This window comes from Cherax quadricarinatus, chromosome 28 (genome assembly GCF_038502225.1).
Source record: "Cherax quadricarinatus isolate ZL_2023a chromosome 28, ASM3850222v1, whole genome shotgun sequence".
NCBI lineage: Eukaryota > Metazoa > Arthropoda > Malacostraca > Decapoda > Parastacidae > Cherax > Cherax quadricarinatus.
The window spans coordinates 34613385-34637388 of NC_091319.1; the positions used below are offsets into that span (position 1 = coordinate 34613385).

General features: G+C 47.4%; 1 pseudogene; it reads right to left on the reverse strand.

The window, feature by feature from the left end:
- LOC138853350 (adipokinetic hormone/corazonin-related peptide receptor variant I-like) overlaps positions 1 to 24004 on the reverse strand; it is a 228066-nt pseudogene that overhangs the window by 148810 nt on the left and 55252 nt on the right.

Consider the following 24004-nt stretch of genomic DNA (forward strand, 5'->3'; position numbering starts at 1 on the left):
ATGACTAGTACCTCACAAACACCTAATTAATAGAGTTTTTCTTACACCATTCAGAGCTCTCTAACAGCACCAATAGGATTCTTTAGTACCACTAGTTATTTCCACCACTAGGTGCCTCTAATACCACAACCAATAAACTAACCTATTCTTTATCTTTGTCTTTCATTAAAGTCAGAGAATGAATCAACTAAACCACAGCAATATGGCTGATGGAGTCAGGCCGAGCATCTGAGACATAGGCTGGGGGAAGCCATATTGAGGCAGGCCGAGCATCTGAGACATGCTGGGGGAAGCCATATTGAGGCAGGCCGAGCATCTGAGACATGCTGGGGGAAGCCATATGGAGGCAGGCCGAGCATCTGAGACATGCTGGGGGAAGCCATATTGAGGCAGGCCGAGCATCTGAGACATGCTGGGGGAAGCCGTATTGAGGCAGGCCGAGCATCTGAGACATAGGCTGGGGGAAGCCATATTGAGGCAGGCCGAGCATCTGAGACATGCTGGGGGAAGCCATATGGAGGCAGGCCGAGCATCTGAGACATAGGCTGGGGGAAGCCATATGGAGGCAGGCCGAGCATCTGAGACATGCTGGGGGAAGCCATATGGAGTCAGGCCGAGCATCTGAGACATAGGCTGGGGGAAGCCATATTGAGGCAGGCCGAGCATCTGAGACATGCTGGGGGAAGCCATATGGAGTCAGGCCGAGCATCTGAGACATAGGCTGGGGGAAGCCATATTGAGGCAGGCCGAGCATCTGAGACATGCTGGGGGAAGCCATATGGAGGCAGGCCGAGCATCTGAGACATAGGCTGGGGGAAGCCATATGGAGGCAGGCCGAGCATCTGAGACAAGCTGGGGGAAGCCATATGGAGTCAGGCCGAGCATCTGAGACATAGGCTGGGGGAAGCCATATTGAGGCAGGCCGAGCATCTGAGACATGCTGGGGGAAGCCATATGGAGTCAGGCCGAGCATCTGAGACATAGGCTGGGGGAAGCCATATTGAGGCAGGCCGAGCATCTGAGACATGCTGGGGGAAGCCATATGGAGGCAGGCCGAGCATCTGAGACATAGGCTGGGGGAAGCCATATGGAGGCAGGCCGAGCATCTGAGACATGCTGGGGGAAGCCATATGGAGTCAGGCCGAGCATCTGAGACATAGGCTGGGGGAAGCCATATTGAGGCAGGCCGAGCATCTGAGACATGCTGGGGGAAGCCATATGGAGTCAGGCCGAGCATCTGAGACATAGGCTGGGGGAAGCCATATTGAGGCAGGCCGAGCATCTGAGACATGCTGGGGGAAGCCATATGGAGGCAGGCCGAGCATCTGAGACATAGGCTGGGGGAAGCCATATGGAGGCAGGCCGAGCATCTGAGACATGCTGGGGGAAGCCATATGGAGTCAGGCCGAGCATCTGAGACATAGGCTGGGGGAAGCCATATTGAGGCAGGCCGAGCATCTGAGACATGCTGGGGGAAGCCATATGGAGTCAGGCCGAGCATCTGAGACATAGGCTGGGGGAAGCCATATTGAGGCAGGCCGAGCATCTGAGACATGCTGGGGGAAGCCATATGGAGGCAGGCCGAGCATCTGAGACATAGGCTGGGGGAAGCCATATGGAGGCAGGCCGAGCATCTGAGACAAGCTGGGGGAAGCCATATGGAGTCAGGCCGAGCATCTGAGACATAGGCTGGGGGAAGCCATATTGAGGCAGGCCGAGCATCTGAGACATGCTGGGGGAAGCCATATGGAGTCAGGCCGAGCATCTGAGACATAGGCTGGGGGAAGCCATATTGAGGCAGGCCGAGCATCTGAGACATGCTGGGGGAAGCCATATGGAGGCAGGCCGAGCATCTGAGACATAGGCTGGGGGAAGCCACATGGAGGCAGGCCGAGCATCTGAGACATGCTGGGGGAAGCCATATGGAGTCAGGCCGAGCATCTGAGACATAGGCTGGGGGAAGCCATATTGAGGCAGGCCGAGCATCTGAGACATGCTGGGGGAAGCCATATGGAGTCAGGCCGAGCATCTGAGACATAGGCTGGGGGAAGCCATATTGAGGCAGGCCGAGCATCTGAGACATGCTGGGGGAAGCCATATGGAGGCAGGCCGAGCATCTGAGACATAGGCTGGGGGAAGCCATATGGAGGCAGGCCGAGCATCTGAGACATGCTGGGGGAAGCCATATGGAGTCAGGCCGAGCATCTGAGACATAGGCTGGGGGAAGCCATATTGAGGCAGGCCGAGCATCTGAGACATGCTGGGGGAAGCCATATGGAGTCAGGCCGAGCATCTGAGACATAGGCTGGGGGAAGCCATATTGAGGCAGGCCGAGCATCTGAGACATGCTGGGGGAAGCCATATGGAGGCAGGCCGAGCATCTGAGACATAGGCTGGGGGAAGCCATATGGAGGCAGGCCGAGCATCTGAGACATGCTGGGGGAAGCCATATGGAGTCAGGCCGAGCATCTGAGACATAGGCTGGGGGAAGCCATATTGAGGCAGGCCGAGCATCTGAGACATGCTGGGGGAAGCCATATGGAGTCAGGCCGAGCATCTGAGACATAGGCTGGGGGAAGCCATATTGAGGCAGGCCGAGCATCTGAGACATGCTGGGGGAAGCCATATGGAGGCAGGCCGAGCATCTGAGACATAGGCTGGGGGAAGCCATATGGAGGCAGGCCGAGCATCTGAGACATGCTGGGGGAAGCCATATGGAGTCAGGCCGAGCATCTGAGACATAGGCTGGGGGAAGCCATATTGAGGCAGGCCGAGCATCTGAGACATGCTGGGGGAAGCCATATGGAGTCAGGCCGAGCATCTGAGACATAGGCTGGGGGAAGCCATATTGAAGCAGGCCGAGCATCTGAGACATGCTGGGGGAAGCCATATGGAGGCAGGCCGAGCATCTGAGACATAGGCTGGGGGAAGCCATATGGAGGCAGGCCGAGCATCTGAGACATGCTGGGGGAAGCCATATGGAGTCAGGCCGAGCATCTGAGACATAGGCTGGGGGAAGCCATATTGAGGCAGGCCGAGCATCTGAGACATGCTGGGGGAAGCCATATGGAGGCAGGCCGAGCATCTGAGATATGCTGGGGGAAGCCATATGGAGGCAGGCCGAGCATCTGAGACATGCTGGGGGAAGCCATATGGAGGCAGGCCGAGCATCTGAGACATGCTGGGGGAAGCCATATGGAGGCAGGCCGAGCATCTGAGACATGCTGGGGGAAGCCATATAGAGTCAGGCCGAGCATCTGAGACATAGGCTGGGGGAAGCCATATTGAGGCAGGCCTAGCATCTGAGACATAGGCTGGGGGAAGCCATATGGAGGCAGGCCGAGCATCTGAGACATAGGCTGGGGGAAGCCATATGGAGGCAGGTCGAGCATCTGAGACATAGGCTGGGGGAAGCCATATGGAGGCAGGCCGAACATCTGAGACATAGGCTGGGGGAAGCCATATGGAGGCAGGCCGAGCATCTGAGACATAGGCTGGGGGAAGCCATGTGGAGGCAGGCCGAGCATCTGAGACATAGGCTGGGGGAAGCCATATGGAGGCAGGCCGAGCATCTGAGACATTGGCTGGGGGAAGCCATATGGAGGCAGGCCGAGCATCTGAGACATAGGCTGGGGGAAGCCATATTGAGGCAGGCCGATCATCTGAGACATAGGCTGGGGGAAGCCATATGGAGGCAGGCCGAGCATCTGAGACATAGGCTGGGGGAAGCCATATGGAGGCAGGCCGAGCATCTGAGACATAGGCTGGGGGAAGCCATATTGAGGCAGGCCGAGCATCTGAGACATAGGCTGGGGGAAGCCATATTGAGGCAGGCCGAGCATCTGAGACATAGGCTGGGGGAAGCCATATTGAGGCAGGCCGAGCATCTGAGACATGCTGGGGGAAGCCATATTGAGGCAGGCCGAGCATCTGAGACATAGGCTGGGGGAAGCCATATTGAGGCAGGACGAGCATCTGAGACATGCTGGGGGAAGCCATATGGAGGCAGGCCGAGCATCTGAGACATAGGCTGGGGGAAGCCATATTGAGGCAGGCCGAGCATCTGAGACATAGGCTGGGGGAAGCCATATGGAGGCAGGCCGAGCATCTGAGACATATGCTGGGGGAAGCCATATTGAGGCAGGCCGAGCATCTGAGACATAGGCTGGGGAAAGCCATATTGAGGCAGGCCGAGCATCTGAGACATATGCTGGGGGAAGCCATATTGAGGCAGGCCGAGCATCTGAGACATAGGCTGGGGGAAGCCATATGGAGGCAGGCCGAGCATCTGAGACATAGGCTGGGGGAAGCCATATTGAGGCAGGCCGAGCATCTGAGACATAGGCTGGGGGAAGCCATATGGAGGCAGGCCGAGCATCTGAGACATAGGCTGGGGGAAGCCATATTGAGGCAGGCCGAGCATCTGAGACATAGGCTGGGGGAAGCCATATGGAGGCAGGCCGAGCATCTGAGACATAGGCTGGGGGAAGCCATATTGAGGCAGGCCGAGCATCTGAGACATATGCTGGGGGAAGCCATATTGAGGCAGGCCGAGCATCTGAGACATAGGCTGGGGGAAGCCATATTGAGGCAGGCCGAGCATCTGAGACATAGGCTGGGGGAAGCCATATTGAGGCAGGCCGAGCATCTGAGACATAGGCTGGGGGAAGCCATATGGAGGCAGGCCGAGCATCTGAGACATAAGCTGGGGGAAGCCATATGGAGGCAGGCCGAGCATCTGAGACATATGCTGGGGGAAGCCATATTGAGGCAGGCCGAGCATCTGAGACATAGGCTGGGGGAAGCCATATTGAGGCAGGCCGAGCATCTGAGACATATGCTGGGGGAAGCCATATTGAGGCAGGCCGAGCATCTGAGACATAGGCTGGGGGAAGCCATATTGAGGCAGGCCGAGCATCTGAGACATAGGCTGGGGGAAGCCATATGGAGGCAGGCCGAGCATCTGAGACATAGGCTGGGGGAAGCCATATTGAGGCAGGCAGAGCATCTGAGACATGCTGGGGGAAGCCATATGGAGGCAGGCCGAGCATCTGAGACATAGGCTGGGGGAAGCCATATTGAGGCAGGCCGAGCATCTGAGACATAGGCTGGGGGAAGCCATATGGAGGCAGGCCGAGCATCTGAGACATATGCTGGGGAAGCCATATGGAGGCAGGTGGAGCATCTGAGACATAGGCTGGGGGAAGCCATATGGAGGTAGGTGGAGCATCTGAGACATATGCTGGGGGAAGCCATATGGAGGCAGGCCGAGCATCTGAGACATAGGCTGGGGGAAGCCATATTGAGGCAGGCCGAGCATCTGAGATATATGCTGGGGGAAGCCATATGGAGGCAGGCCGAGCATCTGAGACATAGGCTGGGGGAAGCCATATGGAGGCAGGCCGAGCATCTGAGACATAGGCTGGGGGAAGCCATATGGAGGCAGGTCGAGCATCTGAGACATAGGCTGGGGGAAGCCATATGGAGGCAGGCCGAGCATCTGAGACATCGGCTGGGGGAAGCCATATGGAGGCAGGCCGAGCATCTGAGACATAGGCTGGGGGAAGCCATATGGAGGCAGGCCGAGCATCTGAGACATAGGCTGGGGGAAGCCATATGGAGGCAGGCCGAGCATCTGAGACATAGGCTGGGGGAAGCCATATGGAGGCAGGCCGATCATCTGAGACATAGGCTGGGGGAAGCCATATGGAGGCAGGCCGAGCATCTGAGACATAGGCTGGGGGAAGCCATATGGAGGCAGGCCGAGCATCTGAGACATAGGCTGGGGGAAGCCATATTGAGGCAGGCCGAGCATCTGAGACATAGGCTGGGGGAAGCCATGTGGAGGCAGGCCGAGCATCTGAGACATAGGCTGGGGGAAGCCATATGGAGGCAGGTGGAGCATCTGAGACATAGGCTGGGGGAAGCCATATGGAGGCAGGTGGAGCATCTGAGACATAGGCTGGGGGAAGCCATATGGAGGCAGGTGGAGCATATGAGACATAGGCTGGGGGAAGCCATATGGAGGCAGGCCGAGCATCTGAGACATAGGCTGGGGGAAGCCATATGGAGGCAGGCCGAGCATCTGAGACATAGGCTGGGGGAAGCCATATGGAGGCAGGCCGAGCATCTGAGACATAGGCTGCGGGAAGCCATATGAAGGCAGGCCGAGCATCTGAGACATAGGCTGGGGGAAGCCATATGGAGGCAGGTGGAGCATATGAGACATAGGCTGGGGGAAGCCATATGGAGGCAGGCCGAGCATCTGAGACATAGGCTGGGGGAAGCCATATGGAGGCAGGCCGAGCATCTGAGACATAGGCTGGGGGAAGCCATATGGAGGCAGGCCGAGCATCTGAGACATAGGCTGGGGGAAGCCATATTGAGGCAGGCCGAGCATCTGAGACATAGGCTGTGGGAAGCCATATGGAGGCAGGCCGATCATCTGAGACATAGGCTGGGGGAAGCCATATGGAGGCAGGCCGAGCTTCTGAGACATAGGCTGGGGGAAGCCATATGGAGGCAGGCCGAGCATCTGAGACATATGCTGGGGGAAGCCATATGGAGGCAGGCCGAGCATCTGAGACATAGGCTGGGGGAAGCCATATGGAGGCAGGCCGAGCATCTGAGACATAGGCTGGGGGAAGCCATATGGAGGCAGGCCGAGCATCTGAGACATATGCTGGGGGAAGCCATATGGAGGCAGGCCGAGCATCTGAGACATAGGCTGGGGGAAGCCATATGGAGGCAGGCCGAGCATCTGAGACATAGGCTGGGGGAAGCCATATGGAGGCAGGCCGAGCATCTGAGACATGCTGGGGGAAGCCATATGGAGGCAGGCCGAGCATCTGAGACATGCTGGGGGAAGCCATATAGAGTCAGGCCGAGCATCTGAGACATAGGCTGGGGGAAGCCATATTGAGGCAGGCCTAGCATCTGAGACATAGGCTGGGGGAAGCCATATGGAGGCAGGCCGAGCATCTGAGACATAGGCTGGGGGAAGCCATATGGAGGCAGGTCGAGCATCTGAGACATAGGCTGGGGGAAGCCATATGGAGGCAGGCCGAACATCTGAGACATAGGCTGGGGGAAGCCATATGGAGGCAGGCCGAGCATCTGAGACATAGGCTGGGGGAAGCCATGTGGAGGCAGGCCGAGCATCTGAGACATAGGCTGGGGGAAGCCATATGGAGGCAGGCCGAGCATCTGAGACATTGGCTGGGGGAAGCCATATGGAGGCAGGCCGAGCATCTGAGACATAGGCTGGGGGAAGCCATATTGAGGCAGGCCGATCATCTGAGACATAGGCTGGGGGAAGCCATATGGAGGCAGGCCGAGCATCTGAGACATAGGCTGGGGGAAGCCATATGGAGGCAGGCCGAGCATCTGAGACATAGGCTGGGGGAAGCCATATTGAGGCAGGCCGAGCATCTGAGACATAGGCTGGGGGAAGCCATATTGAGGCAGGCCGAGCATCTGAGACATAGGCTGGGGGAAGCCATATTGAGGCAGGCCGAGCATCTGAGACATGCTGGGGGAAGCCATATTGAGGCAGGCCGAGCATCTGAGACATAGGCTGGGGGAAGCCATATTGAGGCAGGACGAGCATCTGAGACATGCTGGGGGAAGCCATATGGAGGCAGGCCGAGCATCTGAGACATAGGCTGGGGGAAGCCATATTGAGGCAGGCCGAGCATCTGAGACATAGGCTGGGGGAAGCCATATGGAGGCAGGCCGAGCATCTGAGACATATGCTGGGGGAAGCCATATTGAGGCAGGCCGAGCATCTGAGACATAGGCTGGGGAAAGCCATATTGAGGCAGGCCGAGCATCTGAGACATATGCTGGGGGAAGCCATATTGAGGCAGGCCGAGCATCTGAGACATAGGCTGGGGGAAGCCATATGGAGGCAGGCCGAGCATCTGAGACATAGGCTGGGGGAAGCCATATTGAGGCAGGCCGAGCATCTGAGACATAGGCTGGGGGAAGCCATATGGAGGCAGGCCGAGCATCTGAGACATAGGCTGGGGGAAGCCATATTGAGGCAGGCCGAGCATCTGAGACATAGGCTGGGGGAAGCCATATGGAGGCAGGCCGAGCATCTGAGACATAGGCTGGGGGAAGCCATATTGAGGCAGGCCGAGCATCTGAGACATATGCTGGGGGAAGCCATATTGAGGCAGGCCGAGCATCTGAGACATAGGCTGGGGGAAGCCATATTGAGGCAGGCCGAGCATCTGAGACATAGGCTGGGGGAAGCCATATTGAGGCAGGCCGAGCATCTGAGACATAGGCTGGGGGAAGCCATATGGAGGCAGGCCGAGCATCTGAGACATAAGCTGGGGGAAGCCATATGGAGGCAGGCCGAGCATCTGAGACATATGCTGGGGGAAGCCATATTGAGGCAGGCCGAGCATCTGAGACATAGGCTGGGGGAAGCCATATTGAGGCAGGCCGAGCATCTGAGACATATGCTGGGGGAAGCCATATTGAGGCAGGCCGAGCATCTGAGACATAGGCTGGGGGAAGCCATATTGAGGCAGGCCGAGCATCTGAGACATAGGCTGGGGGAAGCCATATGGAGGCAGGCCGAGCATCTGAGACATAGGCTGGGGGAAGCCATATTGAGGCAGGCAGAGCATCTGAGACATGCTGGGGGAAGCCATATGGAGGCAGGCCGAGCATCTGAGACATAGGCTGGGGGAAGCCATATTGAGGCAGGCCGAGCATCTGAGACATAGGCTGGGGGAAGCCATATGGAGGCAGGCCGAGCATCTGAGACATATGCTGGGGAAGCCATATGGAGGCAGGTGGAGCATCTGAGACATAGGCTGGGGGAAGCCATATGGAGGTAGGTGGAGCATCTGAGACATATGCTGGGGGAAGCCATATGGAGGCAGGCCGAGCATCTGAGACATAGGCTGGGGGAAGCCATATTGAGGCAGGCCGAGCATCTGAGATATATGCTGGGGGAAGCCATATGGAGGCAGGCCGAGCATCTGAGACATAGGCTGGGGGAAGCCATATGGAGGCAGGCCGAGCATCTGAGACATAGGCTGGGGGAAGCCATATGGAGGCAGGTCGAGCATCTGAGACATAGGCTGGGGGAAGCCATATGGAGGCAGGCCGAGCATCTGAGACATCGGCTGGGGGAAGCCATATGGAGGCAGGCCGAGCATCTGAGACATAGGCTGGGGGAAGCCATATGGAGGCAGGCCGAGCATCTGAGACATAGGCTGGGGGAAGCCATATGGAGGCAGGCCGAGCATCTGAGACATAGGCTGGGGGAAGCCATATGGAGGCAGGCCGATCATCTGAGACATAGGCTGGGGGAAGCCATATGGAGGCAGGCCGAGCATCTGAGACATAGGCTGGGGGAAGCCATATGGAGGCAGGCCGAGCATCTGAGACATAGGCTGGGGGAAGCCATATTGAGGCAGGCCGAGCATCTGAGACATAGGCTGGGGGAAGCCATGTGGAGGCAGGCCGAGCATCTGAGACATAGGCTGGGGGAAGCCATATGGAGGCAGGTGGAGCATCTGAGACATAGGCTGGGGGAAGCCATATGGAGGCAGGTGGAGCATCTGAGACATAGGCTGGGGGAAGCCATATGGAGGCAGGTGGAGCATATGAGACATAGGCTGGGGGAAGCCATATGGAGGCAGGCCGAGCATCTGAGACATAGGCTGGGGGAAGCCATATGGAGGCAGGCCGAGCATCTGAGACATAGGCTGGGGGAAGCCATATGGAGGCAGGCCGAGCATCTGAGACATAGGCTGCGGGAAGCCATATGAAGGCAGGCCGAGCATCTGAGACATAGGCTGGGGGAAGCCATATGGAGGCAGGTGGAGCATATGAGACATAGGCTGGGGGAAGCCATATGGAGGCAGGCCGAGCATCTGAGACATAGGCTGGGGGAAGCCATATGGAGGCAGGCCGAGCATCTGAGACATAGGCTGGGGGAAGCCATATGGAGGCAGGCCGAGCATCTGAGACATAGGCTGGGGGAAGCCATATTGAGGCAGGCCGAGCATCTGAGACATAGGCTGTGGGAAGCCATATGGAGGCAGGCCGATCATCTGAGACATAGGCTGGGGGAAGCCATATGGAGGCAGGCCGAGCTTCTGAGACATAGGCTGGGGGAAGCCATATGGAGGCAGGCCGAGCATCTGAGACATATGCTGGGGGAAGCCATATGGAGGCAGGCCGAGCATCTGAGACATAGGCTGGGGGAAGCCATATGGAGGCAGGCCGAGCATCTGAGACATAGGCTGGGGGAAGCCATATGGAGGCAGGCCGAGCATCTGAGACATATGCTGGGGGAAGCCATATGGAGGCAGGCCGAGCATCTGAGACATAGGCTGGGGGAAGCCATATGGAGGCAGGCCGAGCATCTGAGACATAGGCTGGGGGAAGCCATATGGAGGCAGGCCGAGCATCTGAGACATGTGCTGGGGGAAGCCATATGGAGGCAGGCCGAGCATCTGAGACATAGGCTGGGGGAAGCCATATGGAGGCAGGCCGAGCATCTGAGACATAGGCTGGGGGAAGCCATATGGAGGCAGGCCGAGCATCTGAGACATATGCTGGGGGAAGCCATATGGAGGCAGGCCGAGCATCTGAGACAGGCTGGGGGAAGCCATATTGAGGCAGGCCGAGCATCTGAGACATATGCTGGGGGAAGCCATATTGAGGCAGGCCGAGCATCTGAGACATAGGCTGGGGGAAGCCATATGGAGGCAGGCCGAGCATCTGAGACATAGGCTGGGGGAAGCCATATGGAGGCAGGCCGAGCATCTGAGACATAGGCTGGGGGAAGCCATATGGAGGCAGGTCAAGCATCTGAGACATAGGCTGGGGGAAGCCATATGGAGGCAGGCCGAACATCTGAGACATAGGCTGGGGGAAGCCATATGGAGGCAGGCCGAGCATCTGAGACATAGGCTGGGGGAAGCCATATGGAGGCAGGCCGAGCATCTGAGACATAGGCTGGGGGAAGCCATATTGAGGCATGCCGAGCATCTGAGACATAGGCTGGGGGAAGCCATATGGAGGCAGGCCGAGCATCTGAGACATAGGCTGGGGGAAGCCATATGGAGGCAGGCCGAACATCTGAGACATAGGCTGGGGGAAGCCATATGGAGGCAGGCCGAGCATCTGAAACATAGGCTGGGGGAAGCCATATGGAGGTAGGCCGAGCATCTGAGACATAGGCTGGGGGAAGCCATATGGAGGCAGGCCGAGCATCTGAGACATAGGCTGGGGGAAGCCATATGGAGGCAGGCCGAGCATCTGAGACATAGGCTGGGGGAAGCCATATGGAGGCAGGCCGAGCATCTGAGACATAGGCTGGGGGAAGCCATATGGAGGCAGGCCGAGCATCTGAGACATAGGCTGGGGGAAGCCATATGGAGGCAGGCCGAGCATCTGAGACATAGGCTGTGGGAAGCCATATGGAGGCAGGTCGAGCATCTGAGACATAGGCTGGGGGAAGCCATGTCACTACAGGAGGAGAGGGTCAGCCAGCAGTGTAAATTAGTTAAGTATATTTATCTCTGTATTTAGTAAATTAATATTTATTAAGTATGTACCTGGTGAATATTTTCCTTCAGTGTTTAGATTATAAAGAAGATTTCTTGCAGTGTTTATTAAGAGAATGTTTAGGCAGCAAATTGCCCTTATTACTGAGACAATGTTAATTACCTATATTACCCTCAAATGTTTAGTTAATTGTTTCTAAATGTTATTATTATTATTATTCTTGGCTTGGCTGGCTACACTCTAACCTCTCACACTGAGTGTCCGTGGTTCGATCCCTGATACGGGTGGAAATGCTGGGCATGTTTCCTTGCACCTACTGTCCATATTCATCTAGTAGTAAGTAGGTATCTGGGTGTTAGTCACCTTACACCTGCTGTCCCTGTTAGTCGCCTGGCATGTGTCGCATCCTGAGAGACAACACTGACCACAGTGGACATACATCAGTATATATCCTTGTTGACGCACTGACTTTCGTGGGTTATCCTGGGTGTCTTCAGTCAAATACACAGGCAGAAGTATAGTAGTGAGATGAAGATGACGTAATTAGTCCATCAACCATGGATAAATAGTATTTAAGGTTATTAGTCCCTCAGCCTTGAGAAGCGTTCAGCTTCACGGTCTTACGCTTCAGCTTCCTATCATTCCAGACCTTGAGACTGAACTCTTCTCCAGGCTGAGGGACTGACCACCTCAAATACTGTTTCTCCAAGACTGATGGACTGATGGACTGATCACATCATCTTCATTTCACTACTGTACCTTCTGCCTCTGTGTTGACCGAAGAAGCCTACTGAGCAGGCGAAAAGTTTCAGAAATAAAGACCCCCAACTGTTGCATATATGTCTTACTCATCATTAAGTTTATTTAAGTATAGGTACCATAAGTACAATTATTATACATGGTGTAAATTACCCAGGATAACAATGAAAAAAAGTCAGACACTTCCATTGTGGTCCTTGAAATATCTTATTATTTAAAGTTAAAACAACTAAGTAAGTGTATGGTGTTGGGAGCTATTACTCACACAGGTAATGACTGACCTGTTGACCTGGTCGTAATGGGTTGGAGCGAAAATAAACACAGCAGTAGTATTTAACTTGTATTTTCCTTCACCAGTTATTATGTACACTTATGTACACTGTGTACAAGAATGGAGTGTAAGTGTACCACACGGTGATAGAGGCAAAGACAGCGGCATGAGAGAGAGAACTGAACTTCATCCTGCTAGAGGAGAGTCTGACAAATGTTGACCAGTAGTGACACCACATCGTCTCAACACTTGGCAGGCTCGTCTGTGATTGGTTAATGAACCAAGGTACTGATTTAACGATGGGGCCCTAGCACCCGGTGCGCTGGTTGGGAGGCAGCCTATATGGGAGTGTGTACATACACCAAATAAAGTGTAACGTACTCTTTGCATGCCACAGGAGCAGTGAGAGGCTTCTATGTTTGTTATATTGTTTATGTTCCAGCATCTATATGAGGAGAATTTGCATGAATTATATATTAAAATGCTATGGCAGGGAAATGCAACTTTGGAAACAATTTTGACCCCAGAGTTAAGAACCAATCTTTCATTGCAGTGATGAATGAAATTTATTTCCCCAGCTTAGTTGCAGAAAATATGGACTTGCAGAGTATGCAATCTACCAAATAATTTTGAGAGACTTTTGGACTTGGAACAGACTTTTGTTAGTGAGACGCACACTGTTCCTGAGGTGCGTTAGTTGTAGATTTAAATATTTTTCGTGACACTTGCGAGTGTAGAGAAGCATCTAAAGTATATCTTAAGGAAGGATCAAAATCGAGTGGTGACAAAAAGGGAACAGTAAAGAAACTTAAGATGCTTGAGGAATGATAATAATTCAGCAGACGATGGAATGATGAGTTTGTATGATGTGGAGGATAAAGTGTTTTCCATAAAGACCGGACAGTGTGGCTTTATAATTATAAAGCCATATTATAAAACCACAGGTTCCTCTGGAGACTGACAGTGCGTCGTCCATCTCGACATCATCCAAACACTGGGTCGAGGTATTTCAAGGGCACATTGAACCATGTTCTAGGAAGGTAAATAAATATCAATGGAAAAATAAACCTTTTAGGTATGGTACCTATAATAACCCAGAGGTATCACAGGTATTAATGAAGTCGAATAATTGTAACTTATGTAGAAAAGACCTCATGAAAAAGATAGGGATTTATCTTACTGAATTAGATTAATCTGGAGTACCTGGAGTTTACCTGCCCAAATTAACAAACTCGACAGTGCTGAAGAAATGTTAGATAATTTTGAAATAAATTTTGGTTAGGTTATCTACAGTTTTGTGGCCACAATGTGAAAAGTGATGCTGTCCCAACTTTCACAAAGAAATGATTTGAATCAAAATTAGAAATTCTAGTAACGGAAGGGATTATTGAGCCTATGTCACATAGTGAGTGTCTGTACCTACTGTATCGGTATTAAACACTGGCTGTAAGTCTATGGGGATTTTAAATATGTAAATTAACTTATTCACTGTGAGAGATATTCTTTGCCCAGAACTGAAGAATTATTATCTGTAATAGGTAAAGGCAAGATATTTGCAAAGTTAGATTTAAAGGTTTAGTATCTAATTTGGATGATATCTTAATAAATTTTGCCAGAGAAGGTGAGCATGATGCCAGACTCAGGCAGATTTTGAAGATTTTAGAAGATCATAATGTAGAGCTAAATAAGAATAAATCAGTGTTGAAAACCAGATTTATTGAATATCTGGGATATGAGATTTCAGTCGAAGGTATTCAACTTTCTCTTAAGAAGATTGTGGATCGTGTAAAATTAGGATTCCCCTGAGTCCATAGAGAGAGTTTAGTCCTTTGTAGGTATGGTTACATATTGTAAATATATAAGAAATTTCTATTTAATTTTGGCCCCAGTCTTCGAGTTATTGAAAAAAAGGGCCACATTTAAGTGGTCTTCAGTGGAAGAGGTTGTTCAGAGGATTTAAAAAAAGGCTTAGAGTGTTCAGTCTTGTTGGCTAATTTTACATAAGAACTTCCATTAATACTTGAGGTTGATACTTCCACTGTAGGTGTTGGAGGTTTGTTAATACTTGAGGTTGATACTTCCACTGTAGGTGTTGGAGGTTTGTTAATACTTGAGGTTGATACTTCCACTGTAGGTGTTGGAGGTTTGTTAATACTTGAGGTTGATACTTCCACTGTAGGTGTTGGAGGTTTGTTAATACTTGAGGTTGATACTTCCACTGTAGGTGTTGGAGGTTTGTTAATACTTGAGGTAGATACTTCCACTGTAGGTGTTGGAGGTTTGTTAATACTTGAGGTTGATACTTCCACTGCAGGTGTTGGAGGTTTGTTAATACTTGAGGTTGATACTTCCACTGTAGGTGTTGGAGGTTTGTTAATACTTGAGGTTGATACTTCCACTGTAGGTGTTGGAAGTTTGTTAATACTTGAGGTTGATACTTCCACTGTAGGTGTTGGAGGTTTGTTAATACTTGAGGTTGATACTTCCACTGTAGGTGTTGGAGGTTTGTTAATACTTGAGGTTGATACTTCCACTGTAGGTGTTGGAGGTTTGTTAATACTTGAGGTTGATACTTCCACTGTAGGTGTTGGAGGTTTGTTAATACTTGAGGTTGATACTTCCACTGTAGGTGTTGGAAGTTTGTTAATACTTGAGGTTGATACTTCCACTGTAGGTGTTGGAGGTTTGTTAATACTTGAGGTTGATACTTCCACTGTAGGTGTTGGAGGTTTGTTAATACTTGAGGTTGATACTTCCACTGTAGGTGTTGGAGGTTTGTTAATACTTGAGGTTGATACTTCCACTGTAGGTGTTGGAGGTTTGTTAATACTTGAGGTTGATACTTCCACTGTAGGTGTTGGAGGTTTGTAATGCTTGAGGTTGATATTTCCACTGTAGGTGTTGGAGGTTTGTTAATACTTGAGGTTGATACTTCCACTGTAGGTGTTGGAGGTTTGTTAATACTTGAGGTTGATACTTCCACTGTAGGTGTTGGAGGTTTGTTAATACTTGAGGTTGATACTTCCACTGTAGGTGTTGGAGGTTTGTTAATACTTGAGGTTGATACTTCCACTGTAGGTGTTGGAGGTTTGTTAATACTTGAGGTTAATACTTCCACTGTAGGTGTTGGAGGTTTATTAATCCAGGAAGTAAATAACCAGGAAAACACTGCATATTTTCCTTGTAAGAAACTTACATCAGCAGAACAGAATAATTCTCAGTTTGTTTGGTGTTAGGAAATTCAAACATTTCTACGTGGGAAGAAAGTTTGTTGTCTGAACAGATCATAAACCATTGTTTGGTTTATCTGGAAAAAGGGAAATATATTCCAGTAAATGAAAATGCCAGAATTCAGTGTTGGGATCTGTTATTTGTTCAGCATCATTATGAACTGTTATTGAAAACTGGCAAGAAAATGTTATTGCAGATGTTTTAAGTAGATTACCTGTTGATAATGAAGGATTAAAGTCAGGTACAACTATAGAATATGTAAGATTTCCAAGATATCTTATTTTAGAAGATCAAAAAACGAACTGGGAAAAACGACATGTTATTCAAAATAGTAAATAATGGAGGTGTAAGAAGAGTGTAACTTGATGTGACTAGACTTCTGTCATGTCAGATCTGAGTATACATGATGATGTGTTATTGTTCAGGAATAGAGTGGTAGAGCCGGTAGAAATAAGATGTAAGATATTAGAGCATTTACATGTTGACCATAATGGTATCAATGTTATGAGAGTAGAAGCAAGACGTGGCTCTGGTGGCCTAAGAGTCACCAAGATGTCGAAAATTACACTTATGTACAGTTCGAGACATTTATTAAAGGAAACGTTTCGCCACGAGTGACTTCTTCAGTCCTGATACAGAGATAACTAAAAAAACGCGCATATATAGTGGCAGGAGTCAGGTGAAGTGTCGCGTAGGTAGAGGAAGTGGTGGTAGTAGTAGTAATAGTAGTAGTAGTAGTAGTAATAGTAGTAGTAGTAGTAGTAGTAGTAGTAGTAGTAGTAGCAGTAGTAGCAGTAGTAGTAGTACTAGTAGCAGTAGTATTAGTAGTAGTAGTAGTAGTAGTGGTAGTAGTAGTAGTAGTAGTACTAGTAGTAGTAGCAGTAGTAGCAGTAGTAGTAGTACTAGTAGCAGTAGTAGTAGTAGTAGTAGTAGTAGTAGTAGTAGTGGTAGTAGTAGTAGTAGTAGTAGTAGTACTAGTAGTAGTAGTAGTAGTAGTAGCAGTAGTAGTAGTAGTAGTAGTAGTAGTAGTAGTAGTACTAGTAGCAGTAGTAGTAGTAGTAGTGGTAGTGGAAGTAAGGTGGTGAGACGGATGGCTACAGAGGGACCTGTTAACATCAAGTAACAGCAGTTTTCAGAATGGGCAATATCCTGTTGAATAGCAATTTTGAGATACTTTAACTACCGGACTTTTGCTTTGTAGTGTTAATGACAGCAATTATGGCAGCTTCTATGCATTTTCTCCGTCTTAAACCGTCTTCTTGAATCACTAGTTTAGCCTCACTGAATGTCATGAAGTGTCCAACATTGTCTCGATGTTGGACACACGTCAGTGTATATTCTCCGTTCTTGAAGTATCTATTATTCGCTGGTTTAAATTGAATTTGCTACAGAGATTTAATAGCTCGTGTGTGTGTGAATTTTCATCTGATCTGCCTCCTGGGGTTACCTCTTCTGAAACATTATTTGCTACATTCCTTCTTTGCTATATCATAATTCTTTAAAATTTCTTCACCTATGACCTCTGGGCTGATAATCCCCAGGTATTTGAATAATTTGTAAGTAACTGAGACAATGGTGCTAATTATGGGTTAGGCTGGATTACCTGTTTTGTTTGTTTTCATTAATCCACATATACATAGTTCAGGATTATATAAACTTGATTCATTCAAAATAAATATAATTTACAAGAAATTTAAGTTAAGCCTCTCACGTCCATCATGAAAAATATTACTTGACCTGTAACCTGTACAACTTCACTTTATTTAGAAGTATTTTATCAAGCAATACTGCGTCGTTGATCAATTAATCACCAAGAATGATTCAGATGATTGCAGTATAGTTAGTGTTGATGTTACTTCGTTGTTTACAAATGTTCCATTGATGATTTGTTAGTTTCCTGCCTGAGGAACTTCTTAACTAACATTGACAATTCCTAGTACCTTCGATATTTGAGTTTATTAAACTTAGTGTTGTTGGTGTAAAGATAGTGTTTAATGACGAGTTTTACTCTCAGTTTAAGAGCTTAATAAAGTCCTTCCTAAAACAGCTAATGTTTAATGTCCAATACCCAAAAATATAAATTAAAAAGCATTTCCTTGTTAAATTAAATAATCTAGCTTATTCCATAAACTTTACTGTTTATTTTGAACAATATATATATATATATATATATATATATATATATATATATATATATATATATATATATATATATATATATATATATATATATATATATTTATTATTATCATACCGGCCGATTCCCACCAAGGCAGGGTGGCCCGAAAAAGAAAAACTTTCACCATCATTCACTCCATCACTGTCTTGCCAGAAGGGTGCTTTACACTACAGTTTTTAAACTGCAACATTAACACCCCTCCTTCAGAGTGCAGGCACTGTACTTCCCATCTCCAGGACTCAAGTCCGGCCTGCCGGTTTCCCTGAATCCCTTCATAAATGTTACTTTGCTCACACTCCAACAGCACGTCAAGTATTAAAAACCATTTGTCTCCATTCACTCCTATCAAACACGCTCACGCATGCCTGCTGGAAGTCCAAGCCCCTCGCACACAAAACCTCCTTTACCCCCTCCCTCCAACCCTTCCTAGGCCGACCCCTACCCCGCCTTCCTTCCACTACAGACTGATACACTCTTGAAGTCATTCTGTTTCGCTCCATTCTCTCTACATGTCCGAACCACCTCAACAACCCTTCCTCAGCCCTCTGGACAACAGTTTTGGTAATCCCGCACCTCCTCCTAACTTCCAAACTACGAATTCTCTGCATTATATTCACACCACACATTGCCCTCAGACATGACATCTCCACTGCCTCCAGCCTTCTCCTCGCTGCAACATTCATCACCCACGCTTCACACCCATATAAGAGCGTTGGTAAAACTATACTCTCATACATTCCCCTCTTTGCCTCCAAGGACAAAGTTCTTTGTCTCCACAGACTCCTAAGTGCACCACTCACTCTTTTTCCCTCATCAATTCTATGATTCACCTCATCTTTCATAGACCCATCCGCTGACACGTCCACTCCCAAATATCTGAATACGTTCACCTCCTCCATACTCTCTCCCTCCAATCTGATATTCAATCTTTCATCACCTAATCTTTTTGTTATCCTCATAACCTTACTCTTTCCTGTATTCACCTTTAATTTTCTTCTTTTGCACACCCTACCAAATTCATCCACCAATCTCTGCAACTTCTCTTCAGAATCTCCCAAGAGCACAGTGTCATCGGCAAAGAGCAGCTGTGACAACTCCCACTTTGTGTGTGATTCTTTATCTTTTAACTCCACGCCTCTTGCCAAGACCCTCGCATTTACTTCTCTTACAACCCCATCTATAAATATATTAAACAACCACGGTGACATCACACATCCTTGTCTAAGGCCTACTTTTACTGGGAAAAAATTTCCCTCTTTCCTACATACTCTAACTTGAGCCTCACTATCCTCGTAAAAACTCTTCACTGCTTTCAGTAACCTACCTCCTATACCATACACCTGCAACATCTGCCACATTGCCCCCCTATCCACCCTGTCATACGCCTTTTCCAAATCCATAAATGCCACAAAGACCTCTTTAGCCTTATCTAAATACTGTTCACTTATATGTTTCACTGTAAACACCTGGTCCACACACCCCCTACCTTTCCTAAAGCCTCCTTGTTCATCTGCTATCCTATTCTCCGTCTTACTCTTAATTCTTTCAATTATAACTCTACCATACACTTTACCAGGTACACTCAACAGACTTATCCCCCTATAATTTTTGCACTCTCTTTTATCCCCTTTGCCTTTATACAAAGGAACTATGCATGCTCTCTGCCAATCCCTAGGTACCTTACCCTCTTCCATACATTTATTAAATAATTGCACCAACCACTCCAAAACTATATCCCCACCTGCTTTTAACATTTCTACCTTTATCCCATCAATCCCGGCTGCCTTACCCCCTTTCATTTTACCTACTGCCTCACGAACTTCCCCCACACTCACAACTGGCTCTTCCTCACTCCTACAAGATGTTATTCCTCCTTGCCCTATACACGAAATCACAGCTTCCCTATCTTCATCAACATTTAACAATTCCTCAAAATATATATGTATATACATATATATATATATAGTATACTTTACTATATATATATATATAATATATATATATATATAAATATATATATATATATATATATATATATATATATATATATATATATATATATATAAATATATATATAGTATATATATATATATATATATATATATATATATATAAATATATATATATATATATATATATATATATATATATATATATATATATATATAAATATATATATATATATATATTTTTTTTTCAACAAGTCGGTCGTCTCCCACCGAGGCAGGGTGACCCAAAAAAAGAAAGAAAATCCCCAAAAAGAAAATACTTTCATCATTCAACACTTTCACCACACTCGCACATTATCACTGTTTTTGCAGAGGTGCTCAGAATACAACAGTTTAGAAGCATACACATATAAAGATACACAACATATCCCTCCAAACTGCCAATATCCCAAACCCCTCCTTATTTAAAGTGCAGGCATTGTACTTCCCATTTCCAGGACTCAAGTCCGACTATATGAAAATAACCGGTTTCCCTGAATCCCTTCACTAAATATTACCCTGCTCACACTCCAACAGATCGTCAGGTCCCAAATATCATTCGTCTCCATTCACTCCTATCTAACACGCTCATGCACGCTTGCTGGAAGTCCAAACCCCTCGCCCACAAAACCTCCTTTACCCCATCTTTCCAACCCTTTCGAGGACGACCCCTACCCCTCTTTCCTTCCCCTATAGATTTATATGCTTTCCATGTCATTTTACTTTGATCCATTCTCTCTAAATGACCAAACCACCTCAACAACCCCTCTTCAGCCCTCTGATTAATACTTTTATTAACTCCACACCTTCTCCTAATTTCCACACTCCGAATTTTCTGCATAATATTTACACCACACATTGCCCTTAGACAGGACATCTCCACTGCATCCAACCGTCTCCTCGCTGCTGCATTTACCACCCAAGCTTCACATCCATATAAGAGTGTTGGTACTATTATACTTTCATACATTCCCTTCTTTGCCTCCATAGATAACGTTTTTTGACTCCACATATACCTCAACGCGCCACTCACCTTTTTTCCCTCATCAATTCTATGATTAACCTCATCCTTCATAAATCCATCCGTCGACACTTCAACTCCCATGTATCTGAAAACATTCACTTCTTCCATACTCCTCCTCCCCAATTTGATATCCAATTTTTCTTTATCTAAATCATTTGATACCCTCATCACATTACTCTTTTCTATGTTCACTTTCAACTTTCTACCTTTACACACATTCTCAAACTCATCCACTAACCTTTGCAATTTTTCTTTAGAATCTCCCATAAGCACAGTATCATCAGCAAAAAGTAACTGTCAATTCCCATTTTGAATTTGATTCCCCATAATTTAATCCCACCCCTCTCCCCAACACCCTAGCATTTACTTCTTTTACAACCCCATCTATAAATATATTAAACAACCATGGTGACATTACACATCCCTGTCTAAGACCTACTTTTACCGGGAAGTAGTCTCCCTCTCTTCTACACACCCTAACCTGAGCCTCACTAACCTCATAAAAATTCTTTACAGCATTTAATAACTTACCACCTATTCCATATACTTGCAACATCTGCCACATTGCTCCTCTATCCACTCTATCATATGCCTTTTCTAAATCCATAAATGCAATAAAAACTTCCCTACCTTTATCTAAATACTGTTCACATATATGCTTCAATGTAAACACTTGATCTACACATCCCCTACCCACTCTGAAGCCTCCCTGCTCATCCGCAATCCTACATTCTGTCTTACCTCTAATTCTTTCAATAATAACCCTACCGTATACTTTTCCCGGTATACTCAGTAAACGTATTCCTCTATAATTTTTACAATCTCTTTTGTCCTCCTTTCCTTTATATAAAGGGACTATACACGCTCTCCGCCAATCCCTAGGTATCTTCCCCTCTTTCATACATTTATTAAACAAAAGTACCAACCACTCCAACACTATATCCCCCCCTGCTTTTAACATTTCTGTCATGATCCCGTCAGTTCCAGCTGCTTTACCCCCTTTCATTCTACGTAATGCCTCACGTACCTCCCCCACACTTACATTCTGCTCTTCTTCATTCCTAAAAGATGGTATACCTCCCTGGCCAGTGGATGAAATTACCGCCTCCCTTTCTTCCTCAACATTTAAAAGTTCCTCAAAATATTCTCGCCATCTACCTAATACCTCCCTCTCCCCATCTACTAACTCCCCTACTCTGTTTTTAACAGACAAATCCATACTTTCCCTAGGCTTTCTTAACTTGTTTAACTCACTCCAAAATTTTTTCTTATTTTCAATAAAATTTCTTGATAGTGCCTCTCCCACTCTATCATCTGCTCTCCTTTTGCACTCTCTCACCACTCTCTTCACCTTTCTTTTACTCTCCATATACTCTGCTCTTCTTATAACACTTCTGCTTTGTAAAAACCTCTCGTAAGCTACCTTTTTCTCTTTTATCACACCCTTTACTTCATCATTCCACCAATCACTCCTCTTTCCTCCTGCCCCAACCCTCATATGACCACAAACTTCTGCCCCACATTCTAATACTGCATTTATAAAACTATTCCAACCCTCTTCAACCCCCCCACTACTCATCTTTGCACTAGCCCACCTTTCTGCCAATAGTCGCTTATATATCACCCGAACTTCCTCCTCCCTTAGTTTATACACTTTCACCTCCCTCTTACTTGTTGTTGCCACCTTCCTCTTTTCCCATCTACCTCTTACTCTAACTGTAGCTACAACTAAATAATGATCCGATATATCAGTTGCCCCTCTATAAACATGTACATCCTGGAGCCTACCCATCAACCTTTTATCCACCAATACGTAATCTAACAAACTACTTTCATTACGTGCTACATCATACCTCGTATATTTATTTATCCTCTTTTCATAAAATATGTATTACTTATTACCAAATTTCTTTCTACACATAGCTCAATTAAAGGCTCCCCATTTACATTTACCCCTGGCACCCCAAATATACCTACTACTCCCTCCATAACATTTTTACCCACTTTAGCATTGAAATCCCCAACCACCATTACTCTCACACTTGATTCAAAACTCCCCACGCATTCACTCAACATTTCCCAGAATCTCTCTCTCTCCTCTACACTTCTCTCTTCTCCAGGTGCATACACGCTTACTATAACACACTTTTCACATCCAATCTTTATTTTACTCCACATAATCCTTGAATTTGTAGTCCCTCTTTTCCTGCCATAGCTTATCCTTCAACATTATTGCTACTCCTTCTTTAGCTCTAACTCTATTTGAAACCCCTGACCTAATCCCATTTATTCCTCTCCATTGAAACTCTCCCACCCCCTTCAGCTTTGTTTCACTTAAAGCCAGGACATCCAGCTTCTTCTCATTCATAACATCCACAATCATCTATTTCTTATGATTTGCACAACATCCACGCACATTCAGACTTCCCACTTTGACAATTTTCTTCTTCTTATTCTTTTTAGTAATCTTTACAGGAAAAGGGGTTACTAGCCCATTGTTCCCGGCATTTTAGTTGACTTTTACAACACGCATAGCTTACGGAGGAAAGATTCTTATATATATATATTTATATATATATATATATATATATATATATATATATATATATATATATATATATATATATATATATATGTATATATATATATATATATATATATATATATATATATATATATATATATATATATATATATATATATATATATATATATATATATATATATATATATATACATATATATACAATCTCTTTTGTCCTCCTTTCCTTTATATAAAGGGACTATACACGCTCTCCGCCATGCGCTGGCGCTGGCAAGACGTGTGGCGGGCTAGCTGCGGGATTTTCAATTATAAGTCCGGATCAACGAGGCTGACCAGGTTAAGACTCAACAGGACTTATTGTGAATACTCTGGGAAGATTCCAGTGAAGCGAGAAGACATTTCAAAGCACCGTTTCAAGGTAAATTGTGGAAATGTTGTGCAGTTTGTGAATGTTGGTGAGTGGTGG